Source organism: Triticum dicoccoides, chromosome 2B, assembly GCF_002162155.2.
Source record: "Triticum dicoccoides isolate Atlit2015 ecotype Zavitan chromosome 2B, WEW_v2.0, whole genome shotgun sequence".
Classification (NCBI taxonomy): domain Eukaryota; kingdom Viridiplantae; phylum Streptophyta; class Magnoliopsida; order Poales; family Poaceae; genus Triticum; species Triticum dicoccoides.
Window position 1 is genome coordinate 477862043 of NC_041383.1, and position 10847 is coordinate 477872889.

Sequence of the window (10847 nt, forward strand, 5' to 3'; positions counted from 1 at the left end):
CGATTCTTTTGGATCGCGACTCGGACGTGGGGTTTACTCCTACGACCCACCCGACCCGCACTATAAAGTCAGGCAGACGTCTACCCTAGCCGCCACCATTTCGTATGGTTTCGCACCACCGTTCCAGATCATTGCGCCGCCATGCAAGTCTTCTCCATCCCTTCTTCCGGCGTGCACCGCGAGAAGGGACAACAGGCCTCCGGACCCCCACCTCTCGTGATCATGTACGGGAGAGGGGCGACCAGGTTTTTGGGGAGCGTACTTGCGCGACTGGTGGCAGCGACAACTTCGCCAACGACGACTTCTTCCCCGATCTCGGCAACCTCGACCTCAACAACATGGCTGAAAACATCAACGCCGGCGGTGCTGCTCCCGCTGCACCGTATGTGATTCAATCCTTCCCGTTCGAGATCATGATAGAATTCATGTTTCTAGTATGTGCCCTAGATGTGATCTGTTCATCTACTATGCTAGTTCGCATGATTAGTTTAATCTCTGCTAGTGCTGTCATGGTTTATCTTCTGTTTATTCAGTTTAAAACTCGTAGTAATTTGTTCATATATTCAACAGCTTCGGTCACACGTTTCAGCATTTGAGAATGCCAAAGCCTATTTGGCGCCTTAAGTGTAGCTTAAAGGCCAATCTGTACAGAACGCACATCCTCTAGCTTAAAGGTTGGCTCATATATTTTTCTTTTCATTTTTCTTAGTGTTTCTACATGGGTATTCATTGTTTCCTTTTTTCCTCCTGTTTCTTTTCCCTTTTTAAAATATGTGAATGTTTTTCGAGAACAATGATTTCTTTTCTTAAAATTGACGAGCTTTATTTCTAGAGCGTTGTTTTCTTTACAAAATTTATGAACTTCTTTACAAAATCGATGATTTTTCTAAATGTGATTTTTTTTATAAATTGATGATTTTTTTTCAGAAATAATATCCTTTTTACGAAATTCATGATCTTGTTTTGATTTTTTTTCGAATTTGATGAACCTTTTTTCAAAATCGGTGAACTCTTTTCCAAATCTGTGAATTATTGTAAAGTTTATGAACTTTTTCAAATTTCTGAATGTTTTCCTAATTCATGAACCTTTTTTTAAAAACCTGGGAACTTTTTTCAAATCCATAAAATCACAAACAATTTTACAAATGCGCGAATATTTTTCATTTTCATGAACTTTTTTTCTAAAGTCAACGGTCAACGACCAGCTGGTGAACAGTGAGCGGTCAACTGGTCAATTTTTTTTTCCAGCAGCACCTGGCGTGGAGCGTGCCTTTTTTGAGTATCGTAAGTTCGTAACAGGTGCATGAGGGAGCGATCCTTTTTTATTTTGAGGGAGCGAGCGAGTATTTGGGCCACCCAGTAGGCTCTCGTTTGAGCGCCTGGTGCATTATTAACAAGGCGCTTATTTCGTTGGGACCTCCTATATGACGCATTTTGCGTCATGCAGCAGCTCGATGCACAGGGGCGACGCGCTACTGGGCCGGCCCAATCTGTTTCCTGTCGCATGACACCAAAAAAGGCTACAAATAAAAACAACAGAGTTGCGACGGAATTTGATCCCACGACCTCCTGCAACTGACAGCGAGCCCCTCGCCACTACATCAGACAACAACAGCTGACCACCAAGGTGCAAAACATTATAAGACCACACAGAAAGCGCTGAGATTTCGAAAACATTTCTTAAAAATAGTGAGAAGTTTTGAAATGCCGCAATTTCATTATATTCCTTTTTTTACAAGTGAAGATTTTTTGAAATCCCACTTTAAAATTAAACACGAACAAATCCTGCAAATCCCGAACAGTTTTCCAAAGCGCAAACAATTTTTCAAAAATTTAACCATTTCTGAGAAAACGAACAAATTATGAAAAATGTGTGCTTTTTTTTCAAATTTCTGAATATTTCCTGAGATCACGAACAGATTGAAGGTTCTGAAAAAAAAACTGGAAAACATGAACATTTTTTATGTTCAGAACAAAAAAGTTAAAACAGAACATTTTTAATGCAAACAAAATTTGTATTGTATGCTTTTTTGGAAATGCGAACAAAATTTGAAACATGGGAACGTTTATTGTAAATTGCGAACAAAATGATGAAACCGCGAACATTTTTTTAAACATGAACATTTTTCTAAAATGGTTCACAAATTTTGAGAAAGAAAATATTTTTTGAAATTACTAAACATATTTTGGACATGAACATTTCTATGAAATTGTGAACAAATTTGAAAATAGGAACATTTTTTGAAATTCTTTAACTTCTTCGAAACACGAATTCTTTCCGAAACTATGGACAAAAATTTAAAAAGAGATTTTTTTTTGAATTTCAAACATTTTTTGAATATGAGTATGTTTATGAATTTCCTAAAGATTGTTTCAAACATGAACATTTTTTAAAAATTGTGAACAAAAATTGAAGACGAGAACATTTTTTTAAACTTTAGTTTTTTTTAAATTTCTGGACAGAAAAAACAGGAAAAAGAAAAATACGAAAAAGGAAAGAAAAACAGAAAGAACAATAAAAAAAGTAAAAGTAAAAAATGGCAAAGAAAACCCGGTTTAGGAACCTTCTAGAAGGTTCCCAAAACCAATAAAAACCGGCTGGGAATCTCTGGAAGGTTCCTAAAACCGAAAGCGCTGTTACAGGTTCACGGGCCGGCCCAATTTGAGCACTCGATCACCAGACTATGCGAAAGATCGACAGTTTGACGCAACATGCGTCAAATAGGATATTCCTATTTCGTGCACTATGGCAAAGGTGTACATGGGCTCTCGCCGAGCCGGAGTTAGAGTCAAAGATGGCAGAGAATGTTGAACCGAAATCACTAATTAAGGAGTACTCGTTTCAAAGAACACTCCACTTTTCAAGGTCGCGACAAGTGGCGCACATGCAGCGCGCCACTTGTCGCAACCTGGGAGTTTTCCCTTTTTTCGTAGATCTATTTATTCAAAATGTTTTATCTCCCAAACCGTGCGTCCAAATCTCGAACCGTTTTCACCATTGGATTCCTCGCATCGAGATCTTCAGAACTAGATCCCATGTTGATAAGTTTTGACGAATTTTTTTTTCACGAAAAGACCGGACGAAAAAACCGGGCGAAAAAACCGAACCGGGAGCACGACTTTTTTCCCTTTCCGAAAGAGGCACGCCCGTGCCTCTCGCTAAATCACAACCGTGCCTCTCGTGGAAACAAAACCGTGACTCTCGTGAAAAAAAAACAGAAAATGCATTTTTTCCGTTTTCGAGAGGCACGGCCGTGACTCTCGCGAAAGCACAATTGTGCCTCTTGCGAAAGCAAAAACGTGACTCTCGTGAAAGAAAAAAAACAGAAAACTCGTATTTTTCCCTTTCCGAGAGATATGACCGTGACTCTCGCGAAAACACAACCGTGCCTCTCGCGGAAGTAAAACCGTGACTCTCGCGAAAGAAAAAAAACAAAAAACGCGTTTTGTTTTTCCCTTTCCGAGAGGCACGACCGTAACTCTCGCGGAAGCAAAACCGTGACTCTGCCGAAAGAAAAAAAACAGAAAATGCGTTTTGTTTTTCCCTTTCTGATAGAGGCGGAGGTGTCCCGATCTTTCGATGAGATGATAACTATCGATTTGGTGGAGACGACTTTCACGATCCGACTACAAACGTGCACGACATTGCACCTTAGCAATCGCTAAACCAATCTCCTGAGGTTATTGACCATGCCGGAGCACGATCAACCTGACCACGAAGGTGATGCGGAGCATCCCTTGGTCATCCCCATGGACCTACCATCGTCTCACCAAGCCTCAAGAGGACCCATGACTAGAGCACGTGCTAGAGCTCTCGAAACCGAGGTGACTTCTCTCCTAAATGATATTTCATATGATCCTCTCGAGACATGGCTACTACCTAAGTCCGATATACTATGCATGATTAGGTGTCAAGAAGAACCTCCCGAGGATGCATGTGAAGACGGACAAGCTGCCCACTCCAGGGATGAAGAGAACCAGCTGAAAAGGACAAGTTCACCTTCCAGGCCCCGTACATCCGGCCCCTGGAGCATCTCCATCAGCATCAGCCAAGCCGGCCAAGTCTACAGGGCCCGAACATCCGGCGTCCAGCCCGGACATCCGGCCTCCGCCCGGAAATCCGGCCAAACCCCCCGGAAATTCGGCGCCTCGCACCAGGAACCACAGAAGTTCAACCCTTCAGCCCGGACATCCGGCGTCCTGGCCCGGACATCCGGCGCCTCCGGAAGCCCCGGACATCCGGCCCGACGCCCGGACATCCGGCTCCGCCTGCGTGTGAACAGTGAAGGGCCGAAGCCCATGTACCTCTTCGCCCCCTAGACTATATATACTCCTTCCCCTTCCTCTTTCTAGGTTTAGCATTGGATTAGCTCATATTTGTGTGAGATCCTTTGCTCATCCACTTGGATACTTCTCCTCGGAGTTCAGGACCTCTTCGGAGAAGATCCCCCAAGCGGATTCAAGACCCCTTTCTAGGGAAGACCCTCAAGACCTCCGTTAGGAGAAGAACTGTCCTTTGTATCCTTTCCTTTGTTGATCTTGAATCTTGTGCTACCTTATGTGTGTGATGATCTAGCACTCGTGTGATTGATTCTATGTTGGTTTAGTGTTTCTCTCTCGTTTTCCCCGTGTTCCCCTTTGTGATTTCCGCGCGTTCCTCGTGTTCTCCCGTAGGATCCCCTCCAAACGTGAAAGGTCGACGCTCTAGGGTTCCACCCTACATCATCTTGGTATCATGAACCACGTTGATCACGTTTTTGGAGCCCCTACCCCGTGTTTTCTAGCTTGATTTTGTTGTTTTCGTCCTAAATCCGAAAATCCCCAACAAAAAAATAGCCCAATTTTTTTTTGTGATTTGTTGGTGTGATGAAATTTTGTTGGATTTGGTCCATGAATTTGTGTTGTTGCATGTGGATCTAGCTTTCCCCACCCTCCCCACCCTTTTCCATCCACCAATTCGTCCGAATTTTGCCCTGGAGTTGCATTTTCCCCCCGTGGAGTTCATCGTGTTCGTCCCTGATCCAGAGCCCAGACATCCGGTCGTGTCCCCCGGAAATCCGGCGCCCCGGACATCCGGCCTCTTGGATACAGCAACTCCACCCCCGCGCCCATTTCTCCATACCTTTGCCAAATTTTGCCACCGTGCCCACGACTTCTTCTGCATACCCACAACACTTTCCACAACCACCACCACCGCTCACCGCTACCTCCTATGTCGATTTTGATACGTTTTGGTCTTTGAAATTTGAGTTGTGGTTCCCGTGTCCTATTTTGTTTCGGCTATATAGGTACGGTTCAACGTCATCATCACCACCGCTCAACTCCATCGACTACTCAACATTGCCAAGGACGGTAACTTCGACGACATCTTTGTCATAGCTTGCAATTGCATTGATAACCCACATTGCCTCATTTTGCGTAGCTTACCCATCGAGACTAGCCATTGAGTATTGCCGGCAACGTGACTTGTGCACATTAGGGATCATACTCCATAACATACATACCATACCATAGTGGTGCATATCTTGGGATCCATTTGTGTGTCACAAAGTTGTCATCGCATACACAATTGCTATCTTGGTTCGTGAAGTATTGCATGAGAAAAGAGCTCAAAAGTGAAAGAGCCACCCAAGCTTTTAAGCAAAGAGGAAAGATAAGCAAAGAGCTTATGAGCAAGAACCATAGCATCATAATACATTAAGATTGTCATATTGGATCATTGCACCGAAATACCATACATATAGCATACTTGGGATAGAGATAGTTGCATTTTTGCTTAGTAGGTTGTGCACAAGTTTGCGTATCCGCCTATTGTGCAATCGTGCTAGCGTCTCTCTAGTATTGTGCAACAAGAGCATTTTTGTGGTTTCCACATTTTGGCTCACTTTTGGATTGCACAATCCCATTTATCTATTTGCGTGTGTGTTTCCGTGTACCCATACTAGCTTGTTCTACTTGTTGCATTTGCAAATTTGTGAATCTTTTCCAACATTATTGAAGCTCACTTACTTTTGCATCAAATTTTGTGCCACCATCCTAACCAAGCTCCACCAAAAGCTTTTACTTGTGTCGGTGTGAGAACCGACAAGAATTGGTACCAAAAGTGCTATTTCATTGTCCGCATTTGGGTGAACTTGATTCATTTTCAACATCGGTCAAAGGTACATTTGGTACACGTTCTTTTCCTTCTACCACTTACATTTTGCTTGGTATGATGGATAGGCCAAGTTCTTCTACAAATCCACCTCTCATCGAGAACGGCGACGACATGTCATCATTCGTCACAAAGAGCCACCTCTTTGGTGCTCAAAGGGCGTTACACCAAGAGCAACAAGCTTTGAGCGACCGCATCGACAACCTCGCCACCGACTTGCGACTCTCCGAGCAACGTACAAGAGACTACTTCGACGACAAGTTCGACTCTCACAAGCAAGAAAATGATGCAAGAATGGACGAGATCCGCGCCTTGATGAGGAACCGACATCATTCCACTTCTTCCTCCTCAAGACGGAGCCGCTCGAGTCGACACTCCGACGACACCTTCTCCGACACAAGTACACCGTCATCGACCATTCTTCGATGAGCCGCGCGTCAAGACCGTCATGCATCTAGGAACCCACTACAAGACAAGCATTCACAAGAGCAAGTCGATGAGCAAGTCCCTCGTCCTCAATCAAACCAAGTGGCTTTTGCTCAAGCTCAAGAACGGCAACGACTACGGCGCCAAGAATAAGAACGAGCGCATCTACACCAAGAAGAACAAGACGCCGAGGCTCAACGTCTTCAACAACAACAACGAGAAGCACAAACTCTTGAGGTGCAACATGCCCTTCAAGAATCAAGTCGAGCCATCGCCAACCGCAATCGCGAACGGCGCAATCAAGAGGAAGCTCTTCGAGAAGAAATCCAAGAGAGGAACTACCAACCGCATGTGCAACGTCAAGCTCCACAAGCCCCTCCACAAGCTCGCCAAGCTCCTCTCCAACCTCAAGTTCAACAAGAGCAAGTTGATCATGGACTTTCTCCGCGCCAAGAGCAACATGAGGATGACTATCCTCCACGTCAAGGACGTCATCATCACCATCGCCAACAACACAATGAAGAGCAACGCTATGGCAAGCTCAAGTTCACAATGCCCAAGTTCAATGGAAGCAATGATCCAGAAGAGTACCTCTCATGGGCATTGAAGGTCGACAAAATCTTTCGTTTGCACAACTTTGAGGAAGAGAAGAAGATCGCTATGGCATCACTTGAGTTCCAAGACTATGTGCTCATATGGTGGGAACAAGTCCTTGAACGCCGCGAAGCAAGAGGTGAACCTCCAATCACCACTTGGGCTCAAATGAAGGATGTCATGCGGGCACGCTTTGTACCAACCTACTACAACCGCGATCTCTTCAAGAAGCTACAACTCCTCAAGCAAGGAACAAAGAGTGTTGAAGAATACTACAAGGAAGTGGAGATATCCATGATTCGAGCCAATGTCAAGGAAGATGATGAGCAAACAATGGCATGATTCTTGAATGGACTCAATCATCCCATCAAGAAGATCGCCGACTTCCAACCCTATTCCAACCTCATTGAGCTCGTACATCAAGCAACCAAGGCGGAACGTCAAGTGCAAGATGACTTCAAGTACGCCAAGTACTCATCCAAGACCTACGGTTTCTCCAACATTCAAGCTTCAACGACTCCTTCAACATCTACACCAACCAAACCTTCTCCAAGCAACGACGACAAGTCAAGTTACAAGAAAACTTCGGCAAGTTTAAGTCGCCTTCCTCCTACGATAAGCAACTTCAAGCCGCGTGCTTCATCATCTACTCCACCCGATGAGACCGTCAAGACAAGCTCCTTCAAGTGTTTCACTTGTGGAGGCCGAGGCCACAAAGCCTTCCAATGCACCAACAAGCGCACTATGATCCTCAACGACGATGGCACCTACGACTCAATGAGTGAAGATGAAATGGAAGCCATTGAGCAAGTGGCCATGCACCGGCGCGTGAACGAGGATGAAGATGATCAAGTCTTTTGTGATGAGGATTCGAGCCCCGCTCTCGTTGTCTCCAAAGTCTTGACACTTCAACATCAACAAGAAGAAGACCAACGATGCCACATCTTCCACACTAAGGCCAGCATCAATGGAAGATCCGTCAAGGTCATCATCGATGGAGGTAGTTGCCACAACTTGGCAAGTGAAGAACTATGCTCCAAGCTCTAATTGGTCAAGAAGAAGCACCCGCACCCCTACAAGGTTCAATGGCTAAGTGACTCCGGCACTATACGAGTCGAGCATACGGTCCAAGTCTCCTTCAAAATCAGTGCATATGAAGACACTTTGGAGTGTGATGTGGTCCCAATGACCGTTTGCCACCTCCTTCTTGGTCGACCATGGCAATTCGACCGCGGTGTCATCCACAATGGGCGCACCAATCACTATAGCTTCAAGATGAAAGGAAAAGAGTATGTGCTACGACCTATGTCTCCTAGTCAAGTATGTGTTCCGATTGTAGACCCATAAACGCCATCACCGTTCGTTATAGGCACCCCATTCCTCGCTTAGATGATATGCTTGATGAACTTAGTGGAGCCAACTTTTTCTCAAAAATAGATCTTAAAAGTGGCTATTATCAAATTCGCATTCAAGAAGGTGATGAATGGAAAACCGCTTTCAAAACCAAATTTGGCTTATATGAGTGGTTAGTGATGCCTATGGGTTTGTCGGAAGCACCCGGAACTTTCGTGCGTCTTATGCATCATGTGCTTAGACCTTACATTGGAGTCTTCGTTGTGGTTTACTTTGATGATATCCTTGTGTTTAGCAAAACCATGAAAGAGCATATTAATCATGTTAAATCTGTGTTGCAAACTCTTCGCAAGGAACGCCTTTATGCAAACTTGAAAAAATGCACTTTTGGCGTTGACAAAGTGATTTTCTTGGGTTTTGTTGTCTCTTCCAAGGGTGTCCATGTTGATGAAACTAAAATTGAAGCAATTAAAACTTGGCCCCAACCCACCAATTTACAACAAGTGCGAAGTTTCCTTGGTCTTGCAGGTTTTTATCGTCGTTTTGTCAAAAACTTTAGCACTATTGCCGCCCCTTTACATGCTTTGAGTAAGAAGAATGCTCCTTTTGTTTGGGGAACTTTGCAATCAACCGCTTTTGATGAGCTCAAGTCTTTGCTTACTCATGCTCCGATTCTTGCTTTGCCTAACTTTGACAAAACTTTTGAGGTTCATTGTGATGCAAGTGGTACCGGAATTGGCGGAGTTTTGATGCAAGAAAAACGAGCCATTGCATATTTTAGTGAAAAACTCTCCGGTGCTCAACTTAACTATCCCACATATGACAAAGAATTGTATGCTTTAGTACGTGTACTACATGTTTGGGAACATTATCTTAGACCTCATGAGTTTGTCATCCATTCCGATCATGAAACGCTTAAGTACTTAAAAGGTCAAACTAAGTTGAACAAGCGACATGCCAAATGGAGTGAATTTATTGAATCTTTCCCATATGTGATCAAGTACATTAAGGGTAAGGAAAATGTAGTTGCCGATGCACTTTCACGCATATGCACACTTGTGACTAAACTTGAGTTGAATGTTATTGGTTTTGAGCATATAAAAGACTTGTATGAGCATGATCCTTCTTTTGCACCTCATTATGCTAAATGTTTGACGCATACATCTTGGGAACAATATTACATCAAGGATGGTTATCTTATGAGAGCTAACAAACTATGCATTCCCGAGTCTTCTCTTCGTTTGCTACTTTTGCAAGAGGCTCATGGAGGTGGACTCATGGGAAACTTTGGACGCGACAAGACTTTCGCCACGCTCTCCAAGAACTACTTTTGGCCCAAGATGTTTCGCGACGTCTCATGCTTCACCACCCGATGCTCTACATGTCGCAAAGCTAAGTCTAAAGCCCAATCTCATGGTCTTTACATGCCTCTTCCTATTCCTTATCAACCATGGGAAGACATTAGTATGGATTTTGTACTTGGTTTGCCTAGAACTCAAAATGGAAAGGATTCCGTGTTTGTCGTTGTGGACCGATTTTCTAAGATGGCACATTTCATTCCTTGCAACAAGATAGACGATGCTTCACATATTGCAAATCTCTTTTGTAGGGAAATCTTGCACCTCCATGGAGTACCAAAAACAATTGTCTCCGACCGCGACGTCAAGTTCTTGAGCTACTTTTGGAAGACTCTATGCGCCAAGCTCGGAATCAAGCTCTTGTTCTCATCCGCATACCATCCTCAAACCGATGGCCAAACGAAGGTGACGAACCGGACACTATCCACTCTACTTCGCGTGTTGATCAAGAGGAACATCAAGGAGTGGGAGGCGTGTCTACCCATCGCCGAGTATGCCTACAACCATGCAAGACATTCGACTATCGGCAAGTCCCCCTTCGAGGCCGTCTACGACTTCAACCCATTGTCCCCATTGGACATTCTACCTCCCCCTCTACAAGAGCGCACCAACATGGATGCGAGTGCACGAGCAAGCTACATCAAGAAGATGCATGAAGATATAAGGCACACCATCGAGCGCCAAGTACAACGACTAGCGTCTAAGCTCAACATCAACAAGCAACACATGATATTCAACATTGGAGACCTAGTGTGTCTACACCTTCGCAAGGACCGCTTCCCCAACGAACACAAGTCCAAGCTTCTCCCTCGAGCCGATGGACCCTTCAAGGTGCTCGCACGCTACAACAACAACGCTTACAAGATCGACCTCCCACGCGACAAGTACAACGTGAGCGACATCTTCAACGTCTACAATCTCTTCCCGTACCATGGTGATGAGGATTTCGATCCGAGGTCGGA